This window comes from Macrobrachium rosenbergii, chromosome 4 (assembly GCF_040412425.1).
Source record: "Macrobrachium rosenbergii isolate ZJJX-2024 chromosome 4, ASM4041242v1, whole genome shotgun sequence".
Taxonomy (NCBI): Eukaryota; Metazoa; Arthropoda; class Malacostraca; order Decapoda; family Palaemonidae; genus Macrobrachium; species Macrobrachium rosenbergii.
This window is the reverse complement of record NC_089744.1, coordinates 43391599-43414098: the sequence shown is the minus strand read 5'-3', so window position 1 is coordinate 43414098 and position 22500 is coordinate 43391599. Positions and strand designations below refer to the sequence as shown.

The 22500-nt window shown below is 36.8% G+C and overlaps 1 protein-coding gene across 4 annotated transcripts in view; it reads right to left on the bottom strand.

Annotated features, from left to right (window-relative positions):
- LOC136833678 (leucine-rich repeat and immunoglobulin-like domain-containing nogo receptor-interacting protein 1) overlaps nucleotides 1-22500 on the bottom strand; it is a 414041-nt gene that overhangs the window by 385880 nt on the left and 5661 nt on the right. The gene's annotated exons all lie outside the window — the stretch shown is intronic.

Sequence of the window (22500 nt, the reverse complement as noted above, 5' to 3'; positions counted from 1 at the left end):
CCTCTTAATTCTCGAACTTCTTTGCGTTTTGGATATGCTTGTAACTTACGAAGCCGTAACATCCAAACGCAAGAAATTGAAGAGACTTTTGATTGCCAGTAAAAAAATAGACGAACCGTGTCTCCTTAACCACACGGTCACATTGCCGACCTGACCACGGAAGGATAAAAAGTCTATTACCTCTTGTACATACATATATCTGTCGTTTTCAGATATTTTATTAGAGCTGGAATAAACCCATCCTCACCATCGTTTAGGCTGAAATATATATGTAGAATCTACTGGTCACATTTACAGACACATATGTAATTTAATAGCCAAATGCCCTCTTAACTTCTCGAATTCTTCGCTCTTTTTGATATGCTTGTAACTACGAAGCCGTAACATCCAAACGCAAGAAATTGAAGAGACTTGTGATTGCCAGTCGCGGGAGACGAACCCGGAAAATCTCTTTGATTTGACAAGGAGGTCACGTTGCCACAACCACGGGAAGGATAAAAGTCTATTACCTCTTGTACATACATATATCTGTTTTTCAGATATATTTATTAGAGCTGGAATAAACCCATCCTCACCATCGTTTAGGCTGAAATATATATGTAGAATCTACTGGTCACATTTACCAGACACATATGTCTTCTAATAGCCACAATGCCCTCTTTAACTTCTCGAATTCTTTGCGTTTTTTGATATGCTTGCAACTAAAACGCAAGAAATTGAAGAGACTTGTGATTGCCAGTCGCGGAGACGAACCGTGTCTCCTTAACCACACGGTCACATTGCCGACCTGACCACGGGAAGGATAAAAGTCTATTACCTCTGTATACATATATCTGTCGTTTATCAGATATATTTATTAGAGCTGGAATAAACCCATCCTCACCATCGTTTAGGCTGAAATATATATGTAAATCTACTGGTCACATTTACCAGACACATATGTAATTTAATAGCCACAATGCCCTCTTAACTTAATCGAATTCTTTGCGTTTTTTTGATATGCTTGTAACTACGGTAACATCCAAACGCAAGAAATTGAAGAGACTTGTGATTGCCAGTCGCGGAGACGAACCCGCGTCTCCTTATCACAAGGAGGTCACGTTGCTTTCATGACCACGAGAAGGATAAAAGTCTATTACCTCCTCAATAAACATATACCTGTGTTCTCAGATATATTTATTAGAGCTGGAATAGACCCATCCTCACCATCGTAGCCAAGTGGGCAATCGTTTTTATTGCTTTTTAGGCTGAAATATATATGTAGAATCTACTGGTCACTTTACCAGACACATATGTAATTCTAATAGCCACAATGCCCTCTTAACTTCTAGAATTCTTTTATCTTTTTGGATATGCTTGTAACTACGAAGCCGTAACATCCAAACGCAAGAAATTGAAGAGACTTGTGATTGCCAGTCGCGGGAGACGAACCCGTGTCTCCTTAACCACACGGTCACATTGCCGACCTGACCACGGGAAGGATAAAAGTCTATTACCTCTTGTACATACATATACCTGTCGTTTTCAGATATATTTATTAGAGCTGGAATAAACCCATCCTCACCATCGTTTAGGCTGAAATATATATGTAGAATCTACTGGTCACATTTACCAGACACATATGTAATTCTAATAGCCACAATGCCCTCTTAACTTCTCGAATTCTTTGCGCTTTTTTGGATATGCTTGTAACTATGAAGCCGTAACATCCAAATGCAAGAAATTGAAGAGACTTGTGATTGCCAGTCGCGGAGACGAACCTCGTCCACAAAGGAGGTCCTTACCTGACCACGAGAAGGATAAAAGTCATTACCTCCTCGTACATACATATACCTGTTGCCAGATATATTTATTGAGCTGAATAGAATCCTCACCATCGGCCATAAAAATATATATGTCTACTGGTTTTACCTGACACATATGTTTCAATAGATAACTTCTAGAATTCTTTGCACCTTTTTTGGATATGCTTGTAGGATAATTTATGCAAGACGAACCCGTGTCTCCTTAACCACACGTCTTTTGCCGACCTGACCACGGGAACAAAAAGTCTAGTTATTGTACATACATATATCTTCGTTTTCAGATATGACTTAAAACCATCCTCAATCGTTTAGGCTGAAATATATGGAATATACTGGTTTTACTGCAGACACATATGTTTTCCACAATGCCCTCTTAACAACGAATTCTTCGTCATATGTTGAACTGAAGCCGTTCCAAACGCAGAAATTGAAGGAACTTGAAACAACCCGAAAGGTCACGTTGCCGAGGACTAAAGTCTATTACCAAAGAACTGTCGTTTTCAGATATATTTATTAGAGCTGAATAAATGGCATCCCCTCACCATCGTTTAGGCTTTGAAATATATATGTCACCACATTTACAGACACACATGTAATTCACTTGGCCCTCTTAACTTTGAATTCTTCATTTTTTTGAATGCTTGTAACATGATAATGCAAGAAATTGAAGAGACTTTGATTGCCATCAGACGAACCTTCTCAACACAAGGAGGTCACGTTGCTGACCTGACCACGAAAGGATAAAAGTCTGTTACCTTTCATACATAAATTTAACACCATGGAGGATAATTATAAATGGCAACAATAATTGTACTTTTATAGTTGACTTCATAAATGGGATATGGTTTCACTATTTTCCTTAGTCAGTGACTGTTTAACAGAGCTGTTTGAACAAAAGGGAACTGGGAGAACAAAACTCACCGGAGGTAGGCAGTGATCAATGTGAGAGGCCATGGGTACGTTGAAATGGCAATTGTGTTCAACAAAAGGGGGAAGAACAAAATCGGAGGCTGAAAAGGATGTGCTCTGAAGGACTCCTGAGCTGGGTCAAAACGCATGGGTGCTTGCTTGAAAGACTCCTCCCGCTGAAGGCCCGTGGACAGCATTTGAAAAATGACAAAAACTCGCCAGTACAAAGGTCATGGAAAATGAACTTAGGGTACAATCTAACTAAAGGTGGTCCTAGCAAAACCTACCCTGTTGAATATGACCCTAAACTAAACTTCAAACCCCCAGCTGATGGTTCGTTTTTTTGAAAAACAACCTAGCTCTCTGCCTTCCCCCCTAAATTTTTTACAAAGAGGAAGCTTTGGTTCTTTCTTTTTATATTTCTACTAAATCAAGGAATAGAGGTCGAACAGGGTAATATTTATAACAGCTCCCCCTTTAAAAGGCCTTCACTCCCTTTCAGGCGCGAAGGTCTGTAATAAGTAAGCTGTTCATGCCTTGATTACTTTACTCTTTCCCTGAACAGGTTTGTCCCTTGCAATGCAACTAGCTAAGAAGCTACCTGACTCTAGAATGGGATATGAGCTTTAGTCACTTACTTCTACAGACTCCTAACACTACTTAAAGGTGCTTATGGATATTTACATGCCACCTCTGATGATAGTGACATTCAGTCCTAGCCAAATGGTACATTCAATGGTATCTTCTATGACATAACCTATTAGAACACTGCCATAGCACCAACATAAAGGACAATGAACTAGCAAAGTTACAATATTCTCAAGTATACAATTTCCTACACTAGAATTGGCAATCACAGTAAACAAAGATATAATCTGCGTTCTTTAAATGAGGGTTGCCTCATATGGTAAATGATTGCCAAACTGAGGTATATATATATATATATATATATATATATATATATATATATATATATATATAATATATTATATATATATATATATATATATATATATATATATATATATATATATATATATATATATATATACATATATATATATATATATATATATATATATGTATATATGTATATATATGTATATATGTATATATATAAATATCCATATATATATATATATATATATATATATATATATATATATATATATATATATATATATATATATATATATGCCATATATATATATATATGAAATTTTTATCACACCAATGATTTATATACAATCATGAAGCTAAGTATGTATATATATGTATATATATGTATATATATATATATATATATATATATAAATATATGAAATTTTGATCACACCGTGATTTATATACAATCATGAAGCTACAAATGTCGTTAATATCGAAATTCACGCTTACCTCGGTATATCTCCGTTGGAGAATTGTCGCTCCGGAATTTATATAAGTGATAAATGAATTGGAATCGTGGGTTTTTCATCCCGACTATAGCCTATTCAGCTCCAGTTGGCGTAAACCATTGAGCCATCAAGAGAGGTATAACCCCTTTTGCCGAGATGTCGTTGCTTTTTACCCGTCGTGAGCGAAATGTACTATTGATCTCCGTCAGAGAACGAAATGTACTAGCCTCGACAATGACCCACCTCCGCCTATGACAGTTCATTGGTACGTTTGGGAACACGCAGCTCTCCTTATGAAAAAAAATCACACCGTGATTTATATACAATCATGAAGCTACAAATGTCGCTTAATATCGAAATTCACGCTACCTCGGTATATCTGTTTGGAGAATTGTCGCCAAAGGGGAATTTATATAAGTGATAAATGAATTGGAATCGTGGGGACACGAACCCGCTGACGGTAGCCTTTCATAAAACTCCAGTTGAGTGTAAACCATTGAGCCATCAAGAGAGGGTATAAGTCTTTTGCCGAGATGTCGTACTGCTTTTACAGGTTGTGGGCGGGAAATGTACTAGCCTTCGACAATGACCCACCTCCGCCATGACAGTTCATTGGTACGTTTGGAACACGCAGCTCTATTATGAAATTTTTATCACACCGTGATTTATATACAATCATGAAGAACAAATGTCGCTTAATATCAGAAATTCACGCTTTCGTTATATCTCCGTTGGAGAATTGTCGCCAAAGGGGAATTTATATAAGTGATAAATGAATTGGAATCGTTGGACATGAACCCACGACGATATCTCCTAATTCAGCATATACTCCAGTTGATGTAAACCATTGAGCCATCAAGAGCGGTATAAGTCTTTTGCCGAGATGTTGTACTGCTTTTACCTTGTTGTTGAGCGGAAATGTACTTCTCCTTTCACAATGACCCACCTAAAATGACAGTTCATTGGTACGTTTGGAACAAGCAGCTCTTATTATGAAATTTTTATCACACCGTGATTTATATACAATCATGAAGCTACAAATGTCGCTTAATATCGAAATTCACGCTTTACCTCGTTATATCTCCATTGGAGAATTGTCGCAGAAGGGGAATTTATATAAGTGATAAATGAATTGGAATCGTGGGGAAAATAACCCGCGACATATAATGATTCAGCGACTCCAGTTGACGGTAAACCATTAAGCCATCAAGAGACTATAAGTCTTTTGCCGAGATGTTTACTGCTTTTACCCGTCGTGAGCGGGGAAATGAATACTAACCTCGGCAATGACCCACCTTTATCCATGACAGTTCATTGGTATGTTTGGAACACGCAGCTCTTATTATGAAATTTTTATCACACCGTGATTTATATATGACAATCATGAAGCTACAAAATATCGTATATATCGAAATTCACGCTACCAAATATCTCCGTTTGAGAATTGTCTGTTGCCCGAAACAATTTATTTAAGTGATAAATGAATTGGAATCGTGGGGACACGAACCCCATGACGACAGCCTATTCAGCGACTCAGTTGACGTAAACCATTGAGCCATCAAGAAAGGTATAAGTTTTTGCCGAGATGTCGTTCTGCTTTACCGTCGTGTTTCATAAAAACATAAATTTACTTATTCCTCGACAATGACCCACCTTCCGCCATGACAGTTCATTGGTACGTTTGGAACACGCAGCTCTTATTATGAAATTTTTATCACACCGTGATTTATATACAATCATGAAGCTACAAATGTCGCTAATATCGAAATTCACGCTATATCGGTATATCTCCGTTGGAGAATTGTCGCAAATAATTTATATAATGATAAATGAATTGGAATCGTGGGGACACGAACCTTTTTTGAAGGTGTATGCGTATAGCTCCAACGATTCAGCGACTCCAGTTGACGTAAACCATTGAGCCATCAAGAGAGGTATAAGTCTTTTGCCGAGATGTCGTACTGCTTTCTCCCGTCGTGAGCGGGAAATGTACTAGCCTCGACAATGACCCACCTCCGCCATGACAGTTCATTGGTACGTTTGGAACACCAGCTCTTATTATGAAATTTTTATCAAACCGTGATTTAAATATACAATCAAGAAAACAAATGTCGCTTTCTATCGAAATTCACGCTTACCTATATCTCCGTTGGAGAATTGTCGCCAAACAAAGAATTTATAAATGTGATAAATGAATTAATCGTGGGGAACTAAACTCTGAACCAAACACTTCTGATTAAAGCCTCTTCAGTATGGCTCCAGTTGAAAATAAACCATTGAGCCATCAATAACTAGATGTCAAAAAAAAGTCTTTTGCCGAGATGTCGTACTACTTTTACCCATCTGTCCACAGACATCTGGGAAATTAAACATGATAGAAAACTCGACAATGACCCACCTCACAATAATGACAGTTCAAATGGTACATTTGGAACACGCAGCTCTTATTATGAAATTTTTATCAAAGAGGTGATTTATATAAATCATGAAGCTACAAAAGTTCATAATATTAGAAATTCACGCTAAAAAAATATATCTCCATTGGAGAATTGTCGCCGAAAAACAGAATTTATATAAGTGATAAATGAATTGGAATTTTCGTGGGGACATGAACCTCTCCAAAGATGAGCCAATTCAGTTCTATCCAGTTGAACGTAAACCATTGAGCCATCAAATCTAGATCAAATAAGTCTTTTGCCGAATGTCATAACTGCTTTTACCCGATTGCTGAGCTTCGCAACAAAGAGCTGAGGAATCAAAATATGCACCATTTCAAATCTTGCATCAAATCTCTCGACCTAGTTCCATCTGACTCCAAAATTCTTCCACATAACATCTTAAAGCATTGAAGCTATGAAATGCATATATGTGTCCTTTAAAAATTGTAAATATTTTCTGAGAGTCAGCCACCCCATAAGAGCGTCTCGCTCTCTTAATGGCAAACTAAAAATAAAAACATATGTATAAAACATAACAAAATAGAGCTATGCTCAATTAGCAATGTCTACTGCACTGCAGCTTTAAGGACTGCTCTCATGACGCACTTCCAAAGTCACTGGGGTTGTGTTCTTAGAGCCTTTACATGTAATCTTACAAACACGAATAAGCTTTACTACCCCCACAACAAGAATTATCAGTAAAATAGCTATTAAGACGATTAAAATTGTCGGCATAATATATTCCTGATACTCGAACACCACGGGATCGTCGACCGTTGGAACAGTCATTGGCACCTTGGTTGTAGGTACCGCCACTACCAAATGCTCGTTATGCGTATGACGCATAATTATCTTCTCGGAACTGTTGAATACAGCACGGCTGATAACCAGAAAGTTCGTTGACATCACACGGCATGCAGCATCAAACAGCTTGGACCCTTGAAGAACGAATGATGTCGACTTGTTGCCCTGGCACATCATTGTAACTGCACACTCCTTGCAAAACACGGCAGGAAGAGTGCTGGTGGACACAATGTGGTAATCTCGCAGGAACTGTCTAAAGTCACATTCTGTCGGAGTCTGTCCATGAACTAATGATAATTCACAACCACCCACAGATACAACTCGCAACTGGAAAATACTACTGTCACACACATACTTCTCTCTAACTAAAGTACAACTTGTCTTATAATCAACTCCCGAACCCTGATACTGATCTCCTAAAATGAACATGGTCTCTAATCCATCCCATGTCACTACTGAGTCTCCAAAAACACTCGAAAAAGGTCTAATAACAAAAAGGTTTCATGTTACTGAACCAAACAAAACTACTAATGCAAAAGTCAAACACTCTTAATGTGAACTAATTCCAAGTTTGTATCCAGAATAATCACAGTCAACTCACTATTAAGCACAACAACTCTCTACGGAACTCACTCATAAAAAAAAAAATTCTATCCAACAGAAAAAAAAAAACTCGAAATCCTATCAAACACTAAAAGGTATCATATCTCGTAAAAGACATGAAAATTCTACTCCGGTTAGCAAATATTTCGCAACACCCGACTAATTCTCAACAAAATAGCAATTGACGTAATGGCAATCGCTCCCATGATCTTAACAACTACAATTACTCACAATACAGCTCCTTCTATTTTAAAAAAAAGAAACTGAAAAAAAATCCAAATACTCAAATTCGATCTCCCAACCTGAAAAAAAAGATCAGACTTGTTCGGTCCGATATACTAAGTACCTCCCCAAAAAAAAAAATCCTAAACAACACCCATATTGCGTCAGATGATAAAACATCATAACACCATAACACACTAACACACGGGTCAAATCTCGTATGAAATTAGCCCATGTCTCAATTCCTAAAATCACTCGAAAACAAATGATTAAGAACTTCAACATCTAAAATGAACAAGAGACAAAAAAATAAAAAATATCATATATATACAAATATTAACCCATTTATCCCTAACTATATACAAATATCCCCTTACATGACTATATACAAACGTTCCATTACATCCCAACTTTCTTCAACTTCGAAATATGGGTCAATTTCGTCACTCCAGTGTTTACATCTTTTTACTACAAATCTATTCCCTCTTTTGATCTCTACAATCTCAAAAGGTCCGTGGAACTTCGGACTTAATTTATAATTCAGATCATTCCGAACATTCACTTTAACAAACACTCTATCACCCATCGAAAAAGCTACTCCTCGATTTCGCGTTACTTTTCTCTACCATTGCACGCGAACTAAGTTCAAGTTCTTTACTGATACGTGCAAATCTTTCTCTCGCTGTATTTATCAACGAAGTGACCGTAACATCACCCTGAACTCGCTCTGGTAACAAATCAAAAGGTCCTTTCAACTTGTATCCATACAAAGCTTCTGCTGGAGATATCTTAATTGTGTCATTCATCATAGTGTTGATACTATATCGCACTTCATCCAAAGATCTGTCCCAATGTGTATCGGAACCACCCACCGTCATGCGCAAAGCTTCGATTACTTTCCGATTCGCCCTCTCACATAACCCATTTGCTTCAGGTCTATACGGGATTATAGATACTTTCTTTATTCCCAGTAAATTAGCAAGACCGTCTAAAGTCTTATTAATAAACTCCCTACCATTGTCTGTGATCAGACATTCAGGAACACCATATCTACAAATTATCCCCTTAAAGAACGCTATAGCAACTTCCTCAGCTGATTTGTATTTCAGTGGGAAAATCTCAACAAAACGAGTTAACTCATCAACAACTACTAATAAATGTCTATAACCATAAGCGGACTCTGAGAAGTTACCCAGAATATCCATATGCACTCTCTGAAACGGCCTATGTGGTATGGGATATGAACCCAAACGACACGACACTGTCGTCGCTGGCTTATTCGCATTGCAAATAGCGCACTTCTTCACAAAGGCTTCTACTGCGGAAAACATATTTTTCCAAAAGAACTTTGACCTGACGTTTTCATACGTCTTGTCCACACCTAAATGAGGAGAACCAAATTTACAATGTACAATGTCTAGAACTTGTGGTACTAGACTCTCTGGCACGATGATTTGTGTAATTTCACCCATGCTTCGAGTACTTCGCAAGTTATACTTAACTTTCCTCACCAATAAATTATTCTCCAACTCTAGACCAGAAAAAGGCAACTTATACCCTTTCTTCGGTGAAACTCCCTAAGAAATGCCTTAGCATCTGACAACAATTTATCTTCATCTTGCTTTTGTTCCAGCAAGCCTATGTCCCAAGTGACATTTTCACCCGTAATATAACACACGGCGTTACCCTCACTATCACGAACAACAATCTCTCCCAAGACTGCCGACTCACTATTTCTCCCCGAAGTATGCACTGTAGAAACGTGTATGTCCTCTACATGCGATATCTCAGAACTACTAATATCAGAGACATTAGACACCAAATATTTACTCTCTTCTCCCACACAGGATTCGGTTTGTACTCCCTCATCCTCGACCGGAAAATATCTGCTCAATGCATCTGCAACTACATTATGCTTACCTTCAATGTATTTGAGGTTTGCATCAAAATCTCTCAATGTCAGGAACCAACGTGCTCTCTTTGGGCGACAAATTTGGCTTATTAAAAGCTCTAACAACGGTTGATGATCTGTAAAATCTCAACTTTATTTCCCAACAACAACATCTTAAAATGAACAAGGCTAGAGACGACTGCGAAAGCCTCCTTGTCCACAACTGACATCAGCCTTTCGTTACTACCACGCGTTTTGAACTTTCTGCTATAAAAAGCAATTGGGTGTAATTTCCCCTCAAATTTCTGCATCAAACATGCACCTATACCTTCCTGACTCGCGTCAGTCACTAAGGTGAACGGTTGACTAAAATCTGAAACTTCAAAACAGGTGGGTTCACCAAAGCGTTCTTAAGCTTCTCAAAAGCTAATTGCTGACTATCACCCCAAACAAACTTAACGTCTTCTTGTAACAAATCTGTCAATGGAGACGCTATTGTAGAAAAAATTCCGCACAAAACGGCGAAAGAAACCCGACATACCTAGGAACGAACGAATCTGTTTCCTGGTTTTGGGAACTGGAAAATTCACAATGGCTTTAACTTTCTCATCATTCACTCTGACTCCTCTTTAGAGATAACATGTCCTAAATAGACAATTTTTCTCTTCAGAAACTCACATTTGGCCAATTTGACCTTTAATCCAGCGAACCGTAATCGCTTGAGGACTTCTTTTTAACACCTTTAGATGTTCTTCAATTGTATCTGTGCATATGAGAATGTCATCCATGTACACAAACACCGACTTTCCTAACAAGCCATGAAGTACTGTGTTAACCAGTCTAGTAAATGTTATTGGGGACCCTTGTAATCCAAAAGGCATCCTATTAAACTCGTAATGTCCCTTTGGTACCGAAAATGCTGTATATTTACGGCTACTCTCACAAAGGGGAACCTGTAAAAACCATTGCATAAGATCTATAGATGAATATATATTCTTGCCACCGATCTCAACAAACAAATCAGGCAAACAAGCTACAGGATATCTATCTGGGCATGTTTTTTCATTCAATTTACGAAAATCTACACAAACTCTGATACTACCGTCTTTCTTAGGAACTGCCAATAAAGGAAAATTAAACGGAGAAGAGCTCTGTCTAATAATGCCTTCCGACTCCCATCTCTGAACTTCTTTTTCTACTTCTTCTCTGATCTTAAAAGGAATTCGATATGCTGGAATATATATGGGATTTGTACCCTTTTCTAGGCGGATTGAATGTTCTAAAACATCTGTAACCCCTAATTTATCTCCCTTCAAAGCAATTATATCTAGATATTCTTTCAACACTTTCTACTTTATCTGAATATTCAGGATAATCAACTTTAGCCAAGTGTTCATGCAGAACCTGACTTCGAACTGTTGCTCCTCGTTAGGAAACATATTCCCGTCTCCACAAAAACTCACTAATTTATGTTCTTCCTTAAACTCTTCAAAATCAATTACATAAGTACCCTTGTGATATTTTTCACTGAGTCTTGATAGCTAACTAATTCTACTGAAGTCACGCCTGCGACTGAAACTTCATTTACTGACACCATACTCACAACGTCTTTGAATTTCTCGGTTCCCTCAACAACGCATACTTGAGAAGGAAACTTTTTCTCTTTCAGCGACACTTTAACCAATGTAGGAACTCGCGGTTGCAATTCAACATCTTCCAACAAAAATCCTTTGAAAGATTTCTGCGGAATATCTTCACTCTCTAATGACTGTGTTACACATGTCTCAGACTGTGTCTTAGGTTTCTCACAAGTTTTTTCCTGTGTATATATGGAACAAAACAACCTGACTCACCTATTGTAATCCCCTGAATTCCCTGTAAGAATGTTGATGTTATGTCGCATGCAAGAAGGGTGTCCTAGCAAAACCATTTCACCTAAGGCTAATCCTTCTATGACCAAAAATGATTCTACTATTGTCTTTCCGCCGATACAAAGCGTAAGAAATGACGAACCTAAAATATTCAGTTTCCTCGCTTGTACATCACACACTGTCTCACTAGAAGGGACTAATTTGCACTCTGAAACCTCGAGTGAAAAAGGTCAGCATTTACTAAGTTAACTGAGCTGCCAGAATCAATGAAAATAGAAATTTCACTGCCATTAGAAAATCCACGTACAATCGGCCTAGGTTCTGGTGATTCTAAGGCCTGATTGCTCATTATCCTGTGTCCGTTTTCGAACTTATCTTGTGAAAATTCTGCTGTTCCTTTGTGTATCTAGAACTTGCATCATGTGGAATTCTCCTGTCATATCTAGAAAAACCTCCCCGTGACTTCCTGAATAATCTCTATTCTTTGTGGCTGGGCAAAATTTCCATCCATGATCTGAAGATTTGCAAGCTGAACAATATCTCACTCTGCAATTTGATTTACTATGTCCTAGTTTATCACAATTAAAACAACGTATCGGTGTGACTGATCTCTCTGGAATTTTCTTCGATTCTACTCGTGCACGTCTTCGCTGTTGCATCATTTCCCGAATGCGAGGGACTAGCCTCGTTCTGTGGTTTGGAAACCGCAGCTGACATCTTTGCACCTCCCTGTACAAAACTACTGTCCAATGTCGGGCATTTTGATAGATTTTTATTAATCTGTGCAAACAAAAGGATTCATCTGTGTCCTGATCAATTCTTTTATCAAAACTATCTACAATTACATCTGGGACCGACGTTAAAAGGCAAGCAAAGTGTAACAATCTTTCAAAATTATCTAAGGAGATATTATTTCCAGTTACCCATGGAGAGCCTGTTATAGATTTCTTTAACTCACCTACTGCATCAAATAAATTTGCACTGTATGTGACCAGTGAATCGTTGCCCTTCTTTATTTTGAGAAACGCTCGCAAATTCCGAACTGCACACTCACGTTGAACACCGCCATAAGTAGCTCGTAGAAATTTCTGCAGTTCATTCCAAGTTTTACACCTTCTGAACCCGAAACTGCGTGCCTGTTTCCCAATATCTCCTTTATCTAAATCCAGAAACGATTTAGCCTCTGTTAAAGCTTCAGCGCCATTTGTAATTTTCTTGGAATTCAGATAATTGTTCACTGATTCAATGAAAGTTTCTATATTTTGAGTTGGCTTCCCATCAACTAACCCTTTAAAATTAGTAATTCCCGCACAAACATTCGTCACCCTATGCACCACAATTGATTGGGATGTGCTTGCTGCATCGTCCGGCATTTTGTAAGTGATTACACGCCCTGAGCGTAACAACATAAAAAAGAAACCAAAAAGAACACTAGAGAAAGGCAAAAGTTACCCCCTCTAAAAGAAGAACAGAAAACTGAGTTCTATCAACTTACGAGAATGGGGGAGTTCCAATTTTGAAACAGAAAATGGGGTACCTCACCAATTTGAAACAGAAAACGGAGCTCTGTGCAACTTGTGACGTCACCAACTCGAAGAAAGAAAATGGAAGGTGTTGACTTCCCACTATTGCTTGATTATTGTTGAATCACCACTTTAACTTAATTAACTCACAATCGCCACTATTCACACTTATTTGGGTATTTTGTTAACCCCAAAATTGCTCTAGAGATCACCCAGATCTATTTCACAACTCCCACTCCCAGTACTCGAATAGAAACGGAAAAAAAAGATTCCCGTATTTCACACGTAATCACGACACTACATCAGTCATTCTTAAGACTGACTGGTCGCCTCTGCTCTTAGGCTGAGTCTGTGTCTTGGGCATCAACGTTATCAATTAGTCTATTAGTAACCTCCCTCTTTCGCCATCAATTAAAGACTTAAAATTTAACCATTTAAAATCACCCCGCTGCCACCATTAACATTCATGACACCACTGCCACCATTTCATCTGTTACGCGGAACAGATCAACACTTTTTTTAGAAGTGTACGTAGTGTGATCTAAGCGATCTAATTTCAGGAAAAAGACGTAAAAACGTTCGACCCTGATCTCACTACACTTTTTCCTCTCTCTCTCTCTCTCTCTCCTCTCTCTCTCTCTCTCTCTCTGTGATTCTCTCTCTCTCTCTCTCTGACCTCACTCATTCTCACAAATAATTAAATGGACTATTTAAAGAAACACAATCTTTCTACAAAAATAGGTTTATTATTCAAATAACCCAACAAGAAATGAATAAAACAAAGCAAAGATTAAAATGCATAATAAATGAATTATCGAGTCAGATAACTAAACTCTAAACTGCAAACACTTCTGACTAAAGAAGTCTCATTATGGCTAATAGCCTGGAAATACACAAAATCTCACATACTCCCAAATCAACAACTAAACGTCATGTCAAAAACAAAAAAGTCTACCACATAAAGAGACTGACATTGCAAATGACTTGCATGTGTCCATCAAACCACCCAGTCCACAAGTCCACCATGTTATTCCCAAAAGTCCACCATGTTATTCTTAAGTCCACATGTTATTCCCAAGTCCACAGACATCTGTCGAAAGAATCAAATATGATAGAAAACTCCCAAAAACATATGAAATACAAAACACAATAATGGAAAGTGTAAAACGCATAGCCAAGATATGGCAAACGTAACATAACAAAATAATAATATAAAAGAGGTATGAATATTCATATTAAATTTCCCACACCAGTTCAAAGTTCATAATAATTAGAAAGTCATGGTAAAAATCACAAGTTCAATTTTCTCCCATAAAAACAGAGATTTGAGACTCTACCTTATCTGCCGATTTTCAAAGCCTGGAACCACTTCAAAGTTATGACTGGACAACTGCAGTTCTATCACGTTAATGAACGATCAAACTCACTTTTAGGCAGATTTTGGCATAATCTAGATCAAAGTAACGCACGTACTCACAAATATACATAACGCTTCGGAGATCACCTGATCTCCAATATTGCTGAGCTTCTCGCAAAGAGCTGAGGAATCAAAATATGCAACACAAAGCAATCTTGCATCAAATCTCTCGACCTAGTTCACTCTCACTCCAAACCTTTCCATGATAACATCTTAAAGCATTGAAGCTATGAAATGCATATAGCGTATGTGTCCTTTAAATATATAATTTTATATTATTTACATATATATATATATATATATACATATATATATATATATATATATATATATATATATATATATATATATATATATATATATATATATATATATATATATATTCATGTAAATATATATTTTATATAATTATATATATTTTATTTATATATATACAGTATATGTATATATATATATATATATATATATATATATATATATATATATATATATATATATAAATAAATATATGTATTATATATATATCATTTTATATGTATATATATATATTTATATTTTATATTATATATATATATATATATATATATATATATATATACATACATATGTATAATTATATATATATACATATAATATAATCATATACATATATTATATATATACACATTGATATACATTATGAATTCAGGCCTTCTGCCATTTTAAAAGAAAATATATTTTGATAAAACAAACCATAGTAACAGGTAGTTTTCCAGCCAAAGTGGACAGGAAGTACTTGGAGCTTTATTCTCCCCCTGCCAAATTCCTTCCATTGTTTGCCGCTGCCTTAACCCTCTTATTTGTCTTTTTTTTTATTTTAACTTTGTACTGCTAGAAATCCTTCTATTTCCAGATGTCACCAGTGAAGACTAGATTAACCTGGCCACCAACCCAGTCATGTGACCTGAGAGAGGTCAGAGAATGCCTTGGAAAGGTAAACCAGGGCGGATGTTAGCGAGACACTAAACAGGGAACATCTCCCTCGCAGCTGGAACAGCTATTGCCCTTTTGGAGGGGGGCCACATTTATCCTATGACGATAACGTGCACCTAACTCCTGTCGCAGTGGAAGCATCCATACTAGGGCTGACTGAAATTCATCCTTGTTCTCTAAATATGAGACCAAATCGTAAGTCAAGCAGGCACGTGTCCGGTTAAGGGGGGGGGGTTGGATTCTGTCCATTCTATTTTCCGTAATTCTCTCGTCTGTCCATCTCAAAGTTTTCCATTCTTGTGAGTTTTAACCGACTGGCAACTTAGTGATATACCATCCCTTTGCTTAATGAGTTATCTTTGCTGAATTTGATATGTGAAATTAAGTGGCCCCTCCAGCCTTAGACTTTGCCCATATCATTTGATAGGCCTGCATGTTAATTTTAATAATCAACAAGAGCCTCTGGATTTCAGGAGATGCTGTTGCCCATGTGCAATTAAATCTGCATTCGCAAACCCGTTACCCATTCGCCACTTTGCTATATCCAACCCCATTGCCAACTCAAAGTTATTTGTGCTTAATTTGGGATACCATTCTCTTACAATTCATTGGTATTTAGATTTAATTTCCCTTGTCATTTAGCCATAATTAATTAACTTTACCCCTGTAACTTGTCAGTAATGAATCGTGAGCCGCTTTGTAAATTAATTGTACTTAATTTTCATTTGTTCTTTGTGTAAATAAACCTTAGAATTGTATCATCTGGGTCTCACTGGCTACCTTTCATTTCCTATTTCTCTTGCAATTACAAGTAGCAAGCCACTTAATCTTCAGACAGTAACTTTATTGCCCCCAGCTGGCAACTTATCACAATATACATATATGACATACATACAGGCAGTCCCCGGGTTATGACAGGTTCAGCTTATAACGTTCCGAGCTTACGACGCTTTTTAAATATATTCATTAGAAATTATTTCTCGGTTTATGACGCATGTTCCAGGATTACGACACCAATCTGACATAAGATATATGGCTCCAAAATGGCAAAATAATCCAAATTTGGAGTTTTTTTATGAAAAACTCAATAAAAAAAATAGGTTACATCGTTTTCAAGACACACAAAGGATTAAAAGTAAGGTTTCCTTAGGTTTTCTTACGATTTTCATCAATGTCTCGGCTTATGATGATTTTCAGCTTACAACAGAACTCAGTCATAGACTTACAAACAGAACCACAGTCATAGACCAGGGACTGCCTGTATATACATGTGTACATTATATATACAGTATATATATATATATATATATATATATATATAAATATATATATATATATATATATATATATATATATATATATATATATATATATATATATATATATATATATATATATATATATATATATATATATATATATAGATATAGATATAGATATAGATAGATAGATAGATAGATAGATATATATACAAATATGTATATTTACAAATGTACATATTTATATATGTATACATGTATATATACATATAAATATGAATATGTATATATATATATAGTATGTGTATAGTTCCTCATTGGACGGGTGGGTACTGTTCTCAGCTAGCACTCTGCTGGCCCTGCGTTCAATTCTCCGACCGGCAAATGAAGAATTAGCGGAATTTATTTCTCGTGATAGAAATTAATTTCTCGCTATAATGTGGTTCAGATTCCACAATAAGCTGTAGGTCCCGTTGCTAGGTAACCAATTGGTTCTTAGCCACGTAAAATAAATCTAATCCTTCAGGCCAGCCCTAGAAGAGCTGTTAATTGGCTCAGTGGTCTGGTTAAACTAAGGTATACTTAACTTTAAGGACATGCATATGTGTAAATATATATGTATATGAATATATGTATATACACATATATATTTATGTATGTGTATGTATATATATATATATATATATATATATATATAATATGTGTGAGTGTGTATGTATATATACAGTATATATATATGGTGTGTGTGTGTATATATATATATATATATATATATATATATATATATATATATATATATACAGTATACAGTATATGTATGTGTATATATACTGTCAAGGATTTATATTCCTCCCTCATCAGGCAGCTAGGAACTAAATTATTCAAGGAATAAAACCACCTTTCAGTTGAATTATAGGCCGAGAAATCAGGGAAAATCCAGGTTAACGCCCATTTTTTAACTAAGGAGGAGTCCCTACATTCCATTCTCCTGGCTGGAAATGCCTGGCCTGCTAAACAATGGATCCCCTCCTTCAAACCCTCCTACTACAAGAACACACCTAGATTTCCCCCTTCTGTGGGGTAGTGTTTTTCGAGTTCAGGTCAGAGAGGTTATAGGTATTAGCCGGCCACACACGTGCAGTTTTAACTGACAGTTATAACTGTTCAGTTATAACTGTCAGTTAAAACTGCAAATGTGTGGGTATCTCATTCCTCATTTCGTCAGTTCAACAAAACTGTACAGTTAAACTGAGACAAATGCAATGTTCCATATTTTTAACTGAAAGGAGTAACTGAACTGAGAGTGTGGGGATTCGTAACTGTACAGTTCTCAACTTCTCATTTCTACAGGTGGTAGCGGGGAGTGCAGTTTGTTGAGATGGCGTAAACAAAACAGAAGTGATTGTTGAATTCATTGAACTCTATTGATCTGAACCTTGCCTGTGGCACTAATAAACGTTCCGTGTTTCTTGGGTAACTCTTTACATACAAACTGTAAAATACTAATAATGACAGAAAACGGCAATATAAAACTTTACTACAAATGAATGCATTGCTGCCACTAAATGATAACTAACTAAATATGCGTATTTACATAAACATACATACGTACACTCACACACACACACACACACACACACACACACACACATATATATATATATATATATATATATATATATATATATATATATATATATATACATATATATACATACAGACGCACACACACACACATAAATTGGGTGCTTATGTGTGTGTACATCTAAAAATACATACATGTGATTTAAAGTATATTTGAGTAAAGAAATCTGTTCTCTAGTGTACCCCACTATGGAACCTCAAACACAAACTATGAAAAACGGTCATTGTACAAAAGCAAAAGTATTACCATAGTTAGGCAACATTACCTTTACAAACAAAAATTTATATAATAGTTAAAGAGGCTGCTAAAAATAAATATTACCGAAAATGGCATTTCCTTTAAATTTCAATTAAATAATTGACCGCGTAAAATCTGATGCAGTGATTTTACTGAAGATTCCGTGGTGTTATCAGTGACTGAACACCTAATGACCCCAATGTTTGCAATATAAATGTTGCCTACAAGATGAGAAATGGCTTTCAGGAAATTGAAATTATATAAAATTAATCGAAAATGTCATAGCCCATAAAAGGCCAGTTTTTTTATCGCGGTTATTGTAATCAATAACAATGTTTCACAAGATGAAAATATATGTGAAAAATCAATTGGTTCTTCACTTTATTCCTTTAATAATTTAATATCAGAACATTGATTTCGCCTTCGTAACCACTTTTTGCACCACTGTTTACGCTTTTTAGTTTTCTTTTTTCTATTTGTTTGTAGCATTACAACGAATACAACGAGAGCGGCAAGATCGTACTCCTCGGAATCCAAGGTAAAAACTGGGGGATTGAACTGTGTGTGTGTGTGCATTTCATTTTTAACTGACGTCAGTTTAAACTGTGTCAGTTTTAACTGAACAGTCATAACTGTCAGTTAAAACTGCACGTGTGTGGCCGGCCTTAGGGGCGCAAGCTGTGCAAAAGGGAAGCTAGGATCTTAAGCTTTAATCTCATAGTCTATAAGACCATTTTCCCTTGAATTCCTGACTGCCGACAGACTATTCTTTCAGACACCTGAATGTACGCAAAACAGCAGCCCGCGTCGGTTTGGAAACAGAAAGGGAGAGACTTCCAAGTCATATTCCCAGGCGCACGTCTGTTCCCTGTTCTCCGGGAGCTGGTCAGCGACGACTCGAATGGCCACTGGCGCTGTATTCAGAGCTCAAATATACGTCAAAGGTAAAGTCTGAGAGTTAGTCTGTGACAGTAACCACTGTCCCCCTTTTCAGTCTATTTAGTCCTTTCTTAGTGCATCTCCAAGGCTTTCACATTTTCATTTCTACTCAGGCGTTCCCTTTGTGTAGACCGGACCATCCCCATTCATCCTTTAAAGTGCATTTGTTCAGTAGCCTCGTAACCTGCAATTAAGTCCTCCCTTTAAAGTGTTAAATTGGGCTAACTAAGATTTAGAAGGTAAGATTGTTCATTGTGCTCTGTTTAGTAACAAGGGAGATTTCATTTGCCCCCACGTGTTTGTAATAAACTCCGGAATTCCTTTCCAGGAGACTGCATAACCTGCCCAGTTCGCAAATCTATGCCAAGATACCCTTTCCTGACTGCCATCCAAATTTCACAACCATTCCTGGTCGCAGCCTGATTGCAAGAATCCGCTGCCCACACAGAAATCAACTTGATGAACTAATTTCCATTAACCTGGAATTTACCCCTTTCATTGTATTGTTGCCTGTGAATTGATGCATTTTGGGCATATCAGAGTTACTTGCTTTAATGTGAATTGCTGCATCTGTGGCCTCTCATATTTGCATTGCGTGTCTTTAAATTACTGCATTTATGATCTATCATGTGTGATATATGTGTCTGTAAATTGTTACATTTTTGGTCTCACATACTTGCCCCATTTTCTGTAAATAAACCCCTTTAAATGTAAAACAATTCTAATTCCAAACCGGCAACCTTAAGTATCTGGGTAAATCAATGAAAACTTTAAGTTCCAATAACATTCCTTTTGTTTATACAGTGAAACCGCCCCCCCCGTATTCGTGGGGGATGCGTCCCACACCCCCCACAAATAGCTAAAATCCGCGAATACTACACTTAGAACTGCCCATTTTGATAGTTTAAACACAGACAACCCCTGTAAAAATGCATATACCTGAGTATTTTAATAGTTTTATCACAAAAAGTGCATTTATTCATGAAAATTATATGAAAATACAGTAATTAGTGAATATTTTCAGTGAAAAATACCGCGAATGGGCGAATTTTCCACAAATAATGGCTAGATATGTTCCACAGAGAAACCCGCAAATGCGTGAGTCCGCGAATCGTTAGAACGCGAATATGGGGGGTTTACTGTAATCAGGGACCTCCCTTGGCTCCTAAGGCAGTCCCTACCAATAAAATATTCAAAATCCCGTCTCCCCAAGGACCCCGTTTATGACAGTGACGACCATTGCCAAGAATCCTATAGAATAGCATAAAATAGCGTTGCTAAAGGCTAAGAAATAGGAAGAAAAGAACCAGGAATAAATCAATCATTTAAATTCAATTATTCCATTACTCAAAATGGCATAAAGGGGACCGGAGCAAAGAGTATTAAGGTGAAAGGTTATCATCATTAAGTCTTGTAATATTGATACGTAGGGTTAAATAAGAAAAGTGATGTTAATATTTCTTTACGGAAAAACGCAACAAATCTCTTTTTGTTAGAATTCATTCATAACACAGGCGAAAGCATATAGTTTCTTAAATTAGCGAATTTCCGAGTGTAGGAGCTAAGTGTTGTGTTGCCAGATGAATGAATACAGGAATTAGGAATTGCTTTGTTAGGGAATTACTGCATGTGTTAGCGAGAACAAGTAGCTAAGAGTTTATTCAGGAATAGTTACGGCCAAGAAAGTGTACAATTTCTCTGCCAGTGATAAATTTTGGGATAACTAAGCACTGTAGCTAAAACGTGCAGCGATTTCTGGCATCCTGATACAGGGCGAGTGCGTCGCTGTGTTCAAGTTGGCGCATGCACAAAACGTTTCCAGTGCAGTAACAACAACATTCCAAGCATAGTTCATTAACAACCCTCCCAGCGTATATTAAAGTAAAGTAAAGGCACTGCTGTTGTCTAAATTTAAATAATTTGATTTTTCATTCAAAACCCGCACTCAGCCGAGAAAGTAATTTTTTTTTCTGTTCCCTCCAATTTCACTTCCCATTCTCTGACGCACGACAAAGCACGCGAGCGAACATCGGCTGTTTTCTCACTCGTGACTCATTCCCACATCTCTCCTTCACGCCGAACGAATTTTCATCACTTTTGCCCAAGCATAAGCCCTCACGAGAGACTTAAACATCTCTGAACCAAGTTGCAACTCTGTTTACACTTGTCAGGGCGAGATCGGATTAGTAACCTTACATAAATTACCACGAATTCATTTTGTAAAAGAAAGAAACGTAACTTAACATAATTGTGCAAACGTAATTAATTTATCCTAAAACAAGAGTAGAGTAATGTTAACTTCTAACGTGTAAGCGTCCCATTCCACTATGCTCTCAGAGAGAAAGATTTTTTATTCTTTTCCTTTTTATCCTAACAAGTGGTTGACACAAATTTATCCACAAGTTTGAAAAACAACCCACGAATCATAAAAGCTAAATACAAAGAATTTTCTTTAGCTTAACCCACATTTGATCTTTTAAGATTCAAACTCATTATTCATTTATCATATATATACACAGCGTGCGAAATTTATAAGCGCTCGTGTTCGGCAAATAATCTCGCATACCCGCT